The sequence below is a fragment of the Lonchura striata genome, chromosome 37 (assembly GCF_046129695.1).
Source record: "Lonchura striata isolate bLonStr1 chromosome 37, bLonStr1.mat, whole genome shotgun sequence".
NCBI classification, from domain to species: domain Eukaryota; kingdom Metazoa; phylum Chordata; class Aves; order Passeriformes; family Estrildidae; genus Lonchura; species Lonchura striata.
The window spans coordinates 3,447,588-3,457,587 of NC_134639.1; positions in this window are offsets into that span (position 1 = coordinate 3,447,588).

Sequence of the window (10,000 nt, forward strand, 5' to 3'; positions counted from 1 at the left end):
GGGGTAGACCTGGAATTCCGGGCGCCGGGGTAGACCTGTTCCCCTGGAGCCGGGGTAGACCTGGTGTTCCGGGAGCCGGGGTAGACCTGGTGCACGGAAGCCTCGGGGTAGACCTGGTCTTCCGGGCGCCGGGGTAGACCTGGAATTCCGGGCGCCGGGGTAGGCCTGTTCCCCTGGAGCCGGGGTAGACCTGGTGTTCCGGGAGCCGGGGTAGACCTGGTGTTCCGAGCGCCGGGGTAGACTTGGTGCACGGAAGCCTCGGGGTAGACCTGGTCTTCCGGGCGCCGGGGTAGACCTGGAATTCCGGGCGCCGGGGTAGGCCTGTTCCCCTGGAGCCGGGGTAGACCTGGTGTTCCGGGCGCCGGGGTAGACCTGGTGCACGGAAGCCTCGGGGTAGACCTGGTGTTCCGGGCGCCGGGGTAGACCTGGTGCACGGAAGCCTCGGGGTAGACCTGGTCTTCCGGGCGCCGGGGTAGACCTGGTCTTCCGGGAGCCGGGGTAGACCTGGAATTCCGGGCGCCGGGGTAGGCCTGTTCTCCTGGAGCCGGGGTAGACCTGGTCTTCCGGGAGCCGGGGTAGACCTGGAATTCCGGGCGCCGGGGTAGACCTGTTCCCCTGGAGCCGGGGTAGACCTGGTGTTCCGGGAGCCGGGGTAGACCTGGTGCACGGAAGCCTCGGGGTAGACCTGGTCTTCCGGGCGCCGGGGTAGACCTGGAATTCCGGGCGCCGGGGTAGGCCTGTTCCCCTGGAGCCGGGGTAGACCTGGTGTTCCGGGAGCCGGGGTAGACCTGGTGTTCCGAGCGCCGGGGTAGACTTGGTGCACGGAAGCCTCGGGGTAGACCTGGTCTTCCGGGCGCCGGGGTAGACCTGGTGCACGGAAGCCTCGGGGTAGACCTGGTCTTCCGGGCGCCGGGGTAGACCTGGTGCACGGAAGCCTCGGGGTAGACCTGGTCTTCCGGGCGCCGGGGTAGACCTGGTCTTCCGGGAGCCGGGGTAGACCTGGAATTCCGGGCGCCGGGGTAGGCCTGTTCCCCTGGAGCCGGGGTAGACCTGGAATTCCGGGCGCCGGGGTAGACCTGATATCGTCTAAGGCTGGCCTCAGCCTAGCGCCACCCAGCCCTCGCACAGAGCTGCGCACCCGGGCCGGACTTGTCCTCCGGCCGCTCGGCCGCTCGGCCGGGCGGCAGGCCTGCTGTCCCGGCACCGGACGTGGTCCTCGCGAGGCCAGGCGCCGGGCTAGGTAGACCTGGTGTCCTGGAGGCGGACTTAGGCCTCCGGCCGCCCGGCGCCGGGGTAGACCTGGTCTTCCGGGAGCCGGGGTAGACCTGGTGCACGGAAGCCTCGGGGTAGACCTGGTCTTCCGGGAGCCGGGGTAGACCTGGTGTTCCGAGCGCCGGGGTAGACTTGGTGCACGGAAGCCTCGGGGTAGACCTGGTCTTCCGGGCGCCGGGGTAGACCTGGAATTCCGGGCGCCGGGGTAGGCCTGTTCCCCTGGAGCCGGGGTAGACCTGGTGTTCCGGGAGCCGGGGTAGACCTGGTGTTCCGAGCGCCGGGGTAGACTTGGTGCACGGAAGCCTCGGGGTAGACCTGGTCTTCCGGGCGCCGGGGTAGACCTGGAATTCCGGGCGCCGGGGTAGGCCTGTTCCCCTGGAGCCGGGGTAGACCTGGTGTTCCGGGCGCCGGGGTAGACCTGGTGCACGGAAGCCTCGGGGTAGACCTGGTGTTCCGGGCGCCGGGGTAGACCTGGTGCACGGAAGCCTCGGGGTAGACCTGGTCTTCCGGGCGCCGGGGTAGACCTGGTCTTCCGGGAGCCGGGGTAGACCTGGAATTCCGGGCGCCGGGGTAGGCCTGTTCTCCTGGAGCCGGGGTAGACCTGGTCTTCCGGGAGCCGGGGTAGACCTGGAATTCCGGGCGCCGGGGTAGACCTGTTCCCCTGGAGCCGGGGTAGACCTGGTGTTCCGGGAGCCGGGGTAGACCTGGTGCACGGAAGCCTCGGGGTAGACCTGGTCTTCCGGGCGCCGGGGTAGACCTGGAATTCCGGGCGCCGGGGTAGGCCTGTTCCCCTGGAGCCGGGGTAGACCTGGTGTTCCGGGAGCCGGGGTAGACCTGGTGTTCCGAGCGCCGGGGTAGACTTGGTGCACGGAAGCCTCGGGGTAGACCTGGTCTTCCGGGCGCCGGGGTAGACCTGGAATTCCGGGCGCCGGGGTAGGCCTGTTCCCCTGGAGCCGGGGTAGACCTGGTGTTCCGGGCGCCGGGGTAGACCTGGTGCACGGAAGCCTCGGGGTAGACCTGGTGTTCCGGGCGCCGGGGTAGACCTGGTGCACGGAAGCCTCGGGGTAGACCTGGTCTTCCGGGCGCCGGGGTAGACCTGGTCTTCCGGGAGCCGGGGTAGACCTGGAATTCCGGGCGCCGGGGTAGGCCTGTTCTCCTGGAGCCGGGGTAGACCTGGTCTTCCGGGAGCCGGGGTAGACCTGGAATTCCGGGCGCCGGGGTAGGCCTGTTCCCCTGGAGCCGGGGTAGACCTGGTGTTCCGGGAGCCGGGGTAGACCTGGTGTTCCGAGCGCCGGGGTAGACTTGGTGCACGGAAGCCTCGGGGTAGACCTGGTCTTCCGGGCGCCGGGGTAGACCTGGAATTCCGGGCGCCGGGGTAGGCCTGTTCCCCTGGAGCCGGGGTAGACCTGGTGTTCCGGGCGCCGGGGTAGACCTGGTGCACGGAAGCCTCGGGGTAGACCTGGTGTTCCGGGCGCCGGGGTAGACCTGGTGCACGGAAGCCTCGGGGTAGACCTGGTCTTCCGGGCGCCGGGGTAGACCTGGTCTTCCGGGAGCCGGGGTAGACCTGGAATTCCGGGCGCCGGGGTAGGCCTGTTCTCCTGGAGCCGGGGTAGACCTGGTCTTCCGGGAGCCGGGGTAGACCTGGAATTCCGGGCGCCGGGGTAGACCTGTTCCCCTGGAGCCGGGGTAGACCTGGTGTTCCGGGAGCCGGGGTAGACCTGGTGCACGGAAGCCTCGGGGTAGACCTGGTCTTCCGGGCGCCGGGGTAGACCTGGAATTCCGGGCGCCGGGGTAGGCCTGTTCCCCTGGAGCCGGGGTAGACCTGGTGTTCCGGGAGCCGGGGTAGACCTGGTGTTCCGAGCGCCGGGGTAGACTTGGTGCACGGAAGCCTCGGGGTAGACCTGGTCTTCCGGGCGCCGGGGTAGACCTGGTGCACGGAAGCCTCGGGGTAGACCTGGTCTTCCGGGCGCCGGGGTAGACCTGGTGCACGGAAGCCTCGGGGTAGACCTGGTCTTCCGGGCGCCGGGGTAGACCTGGTCTTCCGGGAGCCGGGGTAGACCTGGAATTCCGGGCGCCGGGGTAGGCCTGTTCCCCTGGAGCCGGGGTAGACCTGGAATTCCGGGCGCCGGGGTAGGCCTGTTCTCCTGGAGCCGGGGTAGACCTGGTGTTCCGGGCACCGGGGTAGACCTGGAATTCCGGGCGCCGGGGTAGGCCTGTTGCCCTGGAGCCGGGGTAGACCTGGTGTTCCGGGCGCCGGGGTAGACCTGTCGTCCTACTCCGGGCCCGGCCTCCGGCCGCCCGGCTGCTGCGGCAGAACTGTCGCCCTGGTGTCCCGGGCGGACCTGCTGTCCCGCGCACGACCCACCCTGCGGCCGCCCGGCGCCAGTCTAGAGAGGGAAGGAGCCGGCCGTTGGGAGCCGGCAGCGCTCCCGCCTCCTCCGTGCCCAAAGCGACAGCGGCCCGGCTCCTGCCTCCGTCTCCGGATCCCTCACTGCCTTCAGCCGCTCGACCCCCCTCCCCCCCACCCCGCTGCCGTCCTGCCCCGGGCTCGGACGGGGCCAGGCCGGGCTGGAGCGTCAAGGAAAGAAGGCCGTCAAAGCAGAAGGCTGGGCGAGAGCCGAAGAGAAGGCTTCTCGGCAAAGGGGCCGCCTCTGCCGTGGGCCCCGGCCCTGCTGGCCGAAGGACCCGCCTTCCTCGGTGTCGGCCCGCTCCTGGCCCTCCCGCCGCTGCGGGTGTGCGAACCGGCCGAGGAGAGAGCGGGCGGGGGACGGCGACGGGGGTGGGGAAAGTAGTCTGCGAGCGGCGCCGGGGAGTCTGATGGGGCAGGGCGGGGCGCCCCCAACCGTCGATGGGCGGAGGCAGGGAAAGTCTTCAGGCGGGGCGCCCCCAACCGTCGATGGGCGGGCTCTGAGGGGGCGGCGTCGGATTGCGAGTGTGTGGAGCCGGCGTGTGTGTCACCGTGCCCCTCTCTCTCTGTCTCTCTCTCCCTCCCTTCCCCCCCCCGCCCCCCCGTCCCTCCCTCCCTCCCTCGCTTCCCTTGCGCGCTGGCCCCACTGAAATTCCGTTCGGCCGGGTAGGGCTGCGCGGCACCCCGGGCGGAGGGGGCTGCTGACGCTGCTTCGACGGCAGGCTGACGCAGGCTGCCTGTCAGCTTGGTCTGGGATCGCTCTGGGTACCAGAGGGAAAGAAATAAAGTTCGTCAAGAAAATTCCTTTTCCGGATCAGTTTCTTGCGCCGAGGGAACAGAAGAGTCGTTCTCTTCGAGAAGGGAGGAAAGGGGAAGCGCGGGAAATGAAACCCGAACCCCAAACCAGACCAAGGGGAACCAAGCCACAAAAAACAAAGGGATAACCCCGTAACTCCTAAAACAAACCCAGAAAACTCGAACCAAAAGTCCCGCAACGCACATTCCCCCACCCCCCAAAAAAACCCACACCGAGCCCCCCCCCTCGCGCCCGCCCCCCCCACCCCCACCAGGCAAAAAAAGGTAAAGCCGGCCATTGAGAAACGCTCTACTACCCGGGTATGGGGAAATACCTCTTGCCATGGCCCCGGAGTAGACTTTTCCTCCGGGCGCCGGGGTAGACCCGTTGTCCGGCCCCCCGGGCTACACCTGGTATCCCGGAGCCGGGGTAGACCTTGTACCCGGCGGCCGGGGTAGACCTGGTATCCCGGAGCCGGGGTAGACCTTGTACCCGGCGGCCGGGGTAGACCTGGTATCCAGGAGACGGGGTAGACCTTGTACCCGGCGGCCGGGGTAGACCTGGTATCCAGGAGCCTGGGTAGACCTTGTACCCGGCGGCCGGGGTAGACCTGGTATCCCGGAGCCGGGGTAGACCTTGTACCCGGCGGCCGGGGTAGACCTGGTATCCAGGAGCCGGGGTAGACCTTGTACCCGGCGGCCGGGGTAGACCTGGTATCCAGGAGCCGGGGTAGACCTTGTACCCGGCGGCCGGGGTAGACCTGGTATCCCGGAGCCGGGGTAGACCTTGTACCCGGCGGCCGGGGTAGACCTGGTATCCAGGAGACGGGGTAGACCTTGTACCCGGCGGCCGGGGTAGACCTGGTATCCAGGAGACGGGGTAGACCTTGTACCCGGCGGCCGGGGTAGACCTGGTATCCAGGAGACGGGGTAGACCTTGTACCCGGCGGCCGGGGTAGACCTGGTATCCAGGAGACGGGGTAGACCTTGTACCCGGCGGCCGGGGTAGACCTGGTATCCCGGGGCCGGGGTAGACCTTGTACCCGGCGGCCGGGGTAGACCTGGTATCCAGGAGCCGGGGTAGACCTTGTACCCGGCGGCCGGGGTAGACCTGGTATCCCGGAGACGGGGTAGACCTTGTACCCGGCGGCCGGGGTAGACCTGGTATCCCGGAGCCGGGGTAGACCTTGTACCCGGCGGCCGGGGTAGACCTGGTATCCCGGAGCCGGGGTAGACCTTGTACCCGGCGGCCGGGGTAGACCTGGTATCCCGGAGCCGGGGTAGACCTTGTACCCGGCGGCCGGGGTAGACCTGGTATCCAGGAGACGGGGTAGACCTTGTACCCGGCGGCCGGGGTAGACCTGGTATCCAGGAGACGGGGTAGACCTTGTACCCGGCGGCCGGGGTAGACCTGGTATCCCGGAGACGGGGTAGACCTTGTACCCGGCGGCCGGGGTAGACCTGGTATCCCGGCGGCCGGGGTAGACCTTGTACCAGGCGGCCGGGGTAGACCTGGTATCCAGGAGACGGGGTAGACCTTGTACCCGGCGGCCGGGGTAGACCTGGTATCCAGGAGCCGGGGTAGACCTTGTACCCGGCGGCCGGGGTAGACCTGGTATCCCGGAGACGGGGTAGACCTTGTACCCGGCGGCCGGGGTAGACCTGGTATCCAGGAGACGGGGTAGACCTTGTACCCGGCGGCCGGGGTAGACCTGGTATCCAGGAGCCGGGGTAGACCTTGTACCCGGCGGCCGGGGTAGACCTGGTATCCAGGAGCCGGGGTAGACCTTGTACCCGGCGGCCGGGGTAGACCTGGTATCCAGGAGCCGGGGTAGACCTTGTACCCGGCGGCCGGGGTAGACCTGGTATCCCGGAGCCGGGGTAGACCTTGTACCCGGCGGCCGGGGTAGACCTGGTATCCCGGAGCCGGGGTAGACCTTGTACCCGGCGGCCGGGGTAGACCTGGTATCCAGGAGCCGGGGTAGACCTTGTACCCGGCGGCCGGGGTAGACCTGGTATCCCGGAGCCGGGGTAGACCTTGTACCCGGCGGCCGGGGTAGACCTGGTATCCAGGAGACGGGGTAGACCTTGTACCCGGCGGCCGGGGTAGACCTGGTATCCAGGAGCCGGGGTAGACCTTGTACCCGGCGGCCGGGGTAGACCTGGTATCCAGGAGACGGGGTAGACCTTGTACCCGGCGGCCGGGGTAGACCTGGTATCCAGGAGACGGGGTAGACCTTGTACCCGGCGGCCGGGGTAGACCTGGTATCCAGGAGCCGGGGTAGACCTTGTACCCGGCGGCCGGGGTAGACCTGGTATCCAGGAGCCGGGGTAGACCTTGTACCCGGCGGCCGGGGTAGACCTGGTATCCCGGAGCCGGGGTAGACCTTGTACCCGGCGGCCGGGGTAGACCTGGTATCCCGGAGCCGGGGTAGACCTTGTACCCGGCGGCCGGGGTAGACCTGGTATCCAGGAGCCGGGGTAGACCTTGTACCCGGCGGCCGGGGTAGACCTGGTATCCCGGAGCCGGGGTAGACCTTGTACCCGGCGGCCGGGGTAGACCTGGTATCCAGGAGCCGGGGTAGACCTTGTACCCGGCGGCCGGGGTAGACCTGGTATCCAGGAGCCGGGGTATACCTTGTACCCGGCGGCCGGGGTAGACCTGGTATCCAGGAGCCGGGGTAGACCTTGTACCCGGCGGCCGGGGTAGACCTGGTATCCCGGAGCCGGGGTAGACCTTGTACCCGGCGGCCGGGGTAGACCTGGTATCCAGGAGACGGGGTAGACCTTGTACCCGGCGGCCGGGGTAGACCTGGTATCCAGGAGACGGGGTAGACCTTGTACCCGGCGGCCGGGGTAGACCTGGTATCCAGGAGCCGGGGTAGACCTTGTACCCGGCGGCCGGGGTAGACCTGGTATCCAGGAGCCGGGGTAGACCTTGTACCCGGCGGCCGGGGTAGACCTGGTATCCCGGAGCCGGGGTAGACCTTGTACCCGGCGGCCGGGGTAGACCTGGTATCCAGGAGCCGGGGTAGACCTTGTACCCGGCGGCCGGGGTAGACCTGGTATCCAGGAGACGGGGTAGACCTTGTACCCGGCGGCCGGGGTAGACCTGGTATCCAGGAGACGGGGTGGACCTTGTACCCGGCGGCCGGGGTAGACCTGGTATCCAGGAGACGGGGTAGACCTTGTACCCGGCGGCCGGGGTAGACCTGGTATCCAGGAGCCGGGGTAGACCTTGTACCCGGCGGCCCGGGTAGACCTGGTATCCAGGAGCCGGGGTAGACCTTGTACCCGGCGGCCGGGGTAGACCTGGTATCCAGGAGACGGGGTAGACCTTGTACCCGGCGGCCGGGGTAGACCTGGTATCCAGGAGACGGGGTAGACCTTGTACCCGGCGGCCGGGGTAGACCTGGTATCCCGGAGCCGGGGTAGACCTTGTACCCGGCGGCCGGGGTAGACCTGGTATCCAGGAGACGGGGTAGACCTTGTACCCGGCGGCCGGGGTAGACCTGGTATCCAGGAGACGGGGTAGACCTTGTACCCGGCGGCCGGGGTAGACCTGGTATCCAGGAGACGGGGTAGACCTTGTACCCGGCGGCCGGGGTAGACCTGGTATCCAGGAGCCGGGGTAGACCTTGTACCCGGAGGCCGGGGTAGACCTGGTATCCCGGAGACGGGGTAGACCTTGTACCCGGCGGCCGGGGTAGACCTGGTATCCCGGAGCCGGGGTAGACCTGGTCTCCGTCCGCCCGGGTAGACCTGGTGTCGCGGCCGCCTGCGGAAGTTCACCAAGGGGTCGCTGTTCCAGGCTGCCTCCGGCTATGTCGACGTAGCGGTCGGCCTGCGCTGGCGCACCCTCCCGGTCGACTTCCACTCGTCTCCTTGGAGGCGTCGGCGGCCTTGGACTTATCTTTCCGTATATTGGGAGCGAGGTGACGGGCCGCGTCCCCGCAGGTTTCCAGGGTGCCTGCGTCGCAAGGCGGAGGATAGGGCGGCCGCGCCGCGCGGTCGTCGGGGCAGAGCGAGTGCCGCCTAGGCCGGGTGAGCCGCGTGGCTTGGTCCCGGTTCCCGTCCTGCCCAGGGCGCTCTTTCGGGGAGAGCTGCCCGAGAAGCCAGAGAGAAGAGAATGGGCAGTGTGAAGGGCCACCAGAGAGAGAGCCGAGAGCCGAGAGAGACGGCCCGAAAGACCGTGTCGAGAAGCCGCTCGCTGGCCGCAGCGAGGCGGTGAGAAGCCCCGCGTGTGTGTTGCTCCGCTCCGGTCGGCTGCCGTGCCGGCCCGGTTGAAGGGGGGGCGGCCCCCCTGGGACGATCGGTGGCAGGTGAGGCGGCGGCGCCTCGTCCCTTTTCCGCCTGGCCTTAAGCCGGGGCCCGCTCCGGCAGGCATTTTTCCGGCAGCCGGTCCGGTGGCAGTGGCCGGCAGCCGGGGGTCGACGCGGCCGGGCTTTTTTTTTCCCCGGCCCTCGCCCGAGAGCCTCCTCCCCGAGCAAGGCCCGGCCAGCCCGCCGCGGTGGCGGCGCCCGGTTCCCCCGCTCCCGACCTGTTTGCCAGCGTGTCCGTGTCGGAAGGGCAGCGGTGGGGCGCGCGGCCTGGCCTCGGCATTCGCCGCGTGGCCGGAGGGGCTCGGTGACGGCGGTCGCCCGATGAGCCGTGGAGCCGGGGTGGCGGCACCCCGTCCCACCGGCGCGTGCTGTTGAAGTCACCCCCTTCCTCGGCCTTAAGCCGGGGACCCGCCTTGCGGGCGGGCTGTTTTTTTCGCGGGCAGAGAGGGGCCGGCCGCGGTGGCCGGCCCGCCCTAGCACGGACCGAAGCCCCCGGCAGAGAGCAACCCCCGGAAGGTCGCGGGCGAGGCGGCGGCGCCTCGCCCTTCCTCGGTCGTGGCGACCGAGCCCGCTTCTGCCCCGGGCGGTCCGTTGCTATTTTTTCAAGGGCGTGTGCGGGTGCTGTGGGGGGCCCCCGCCCGCCCGGCCTCCGATGGCCTTTTCCTCTCGCGGCCCTAAGCCGCGGCACCGAGAAGCGTGCGGGCCCACGAAAGCCGAGGTTGTGTGGAGCCGGGGGCCCGAGCGAGCCCCGAGCCGAGCGATGCCGGTGGGTTTCGAAGGGGGGGGCAGTGAGAAGGCGGCGCGCGCCTCGCCCCCCCCCGGGCCCCCGGCGCCCGTGGTTAGCACGGGTCCTTGTGGGCCGCGCACGCCATGTGCCTTTTTTTTTTTTTTTTTTTTTTCCGTTGATCGGTGCCGTACCCCGGCTTTTCCGAAGGGGAGAGAAAGAGAGGCCGAGAGAGAGAGAGAGAGAGAGCGCGCCAGCCGCGGGGCGGGCGAAAGCCGGTGGCACCTTTCTCGAACGCTCGGACGGGTTCCCTGGGCGGAAAAGGGTGAAGGCCATCCCCACCCCGGCCCGGCGGTCCCGTCCTTCCGTCGTCCGGCCAGGAGAGCCGTTGTCCGCGGGCGGGTGGCGGCACCCCCCCGGTCTACCCTGTGCCGGGACCGATCCGCGAGCGGATCGGTCCGGGGACGCGTGTCCCCGCTC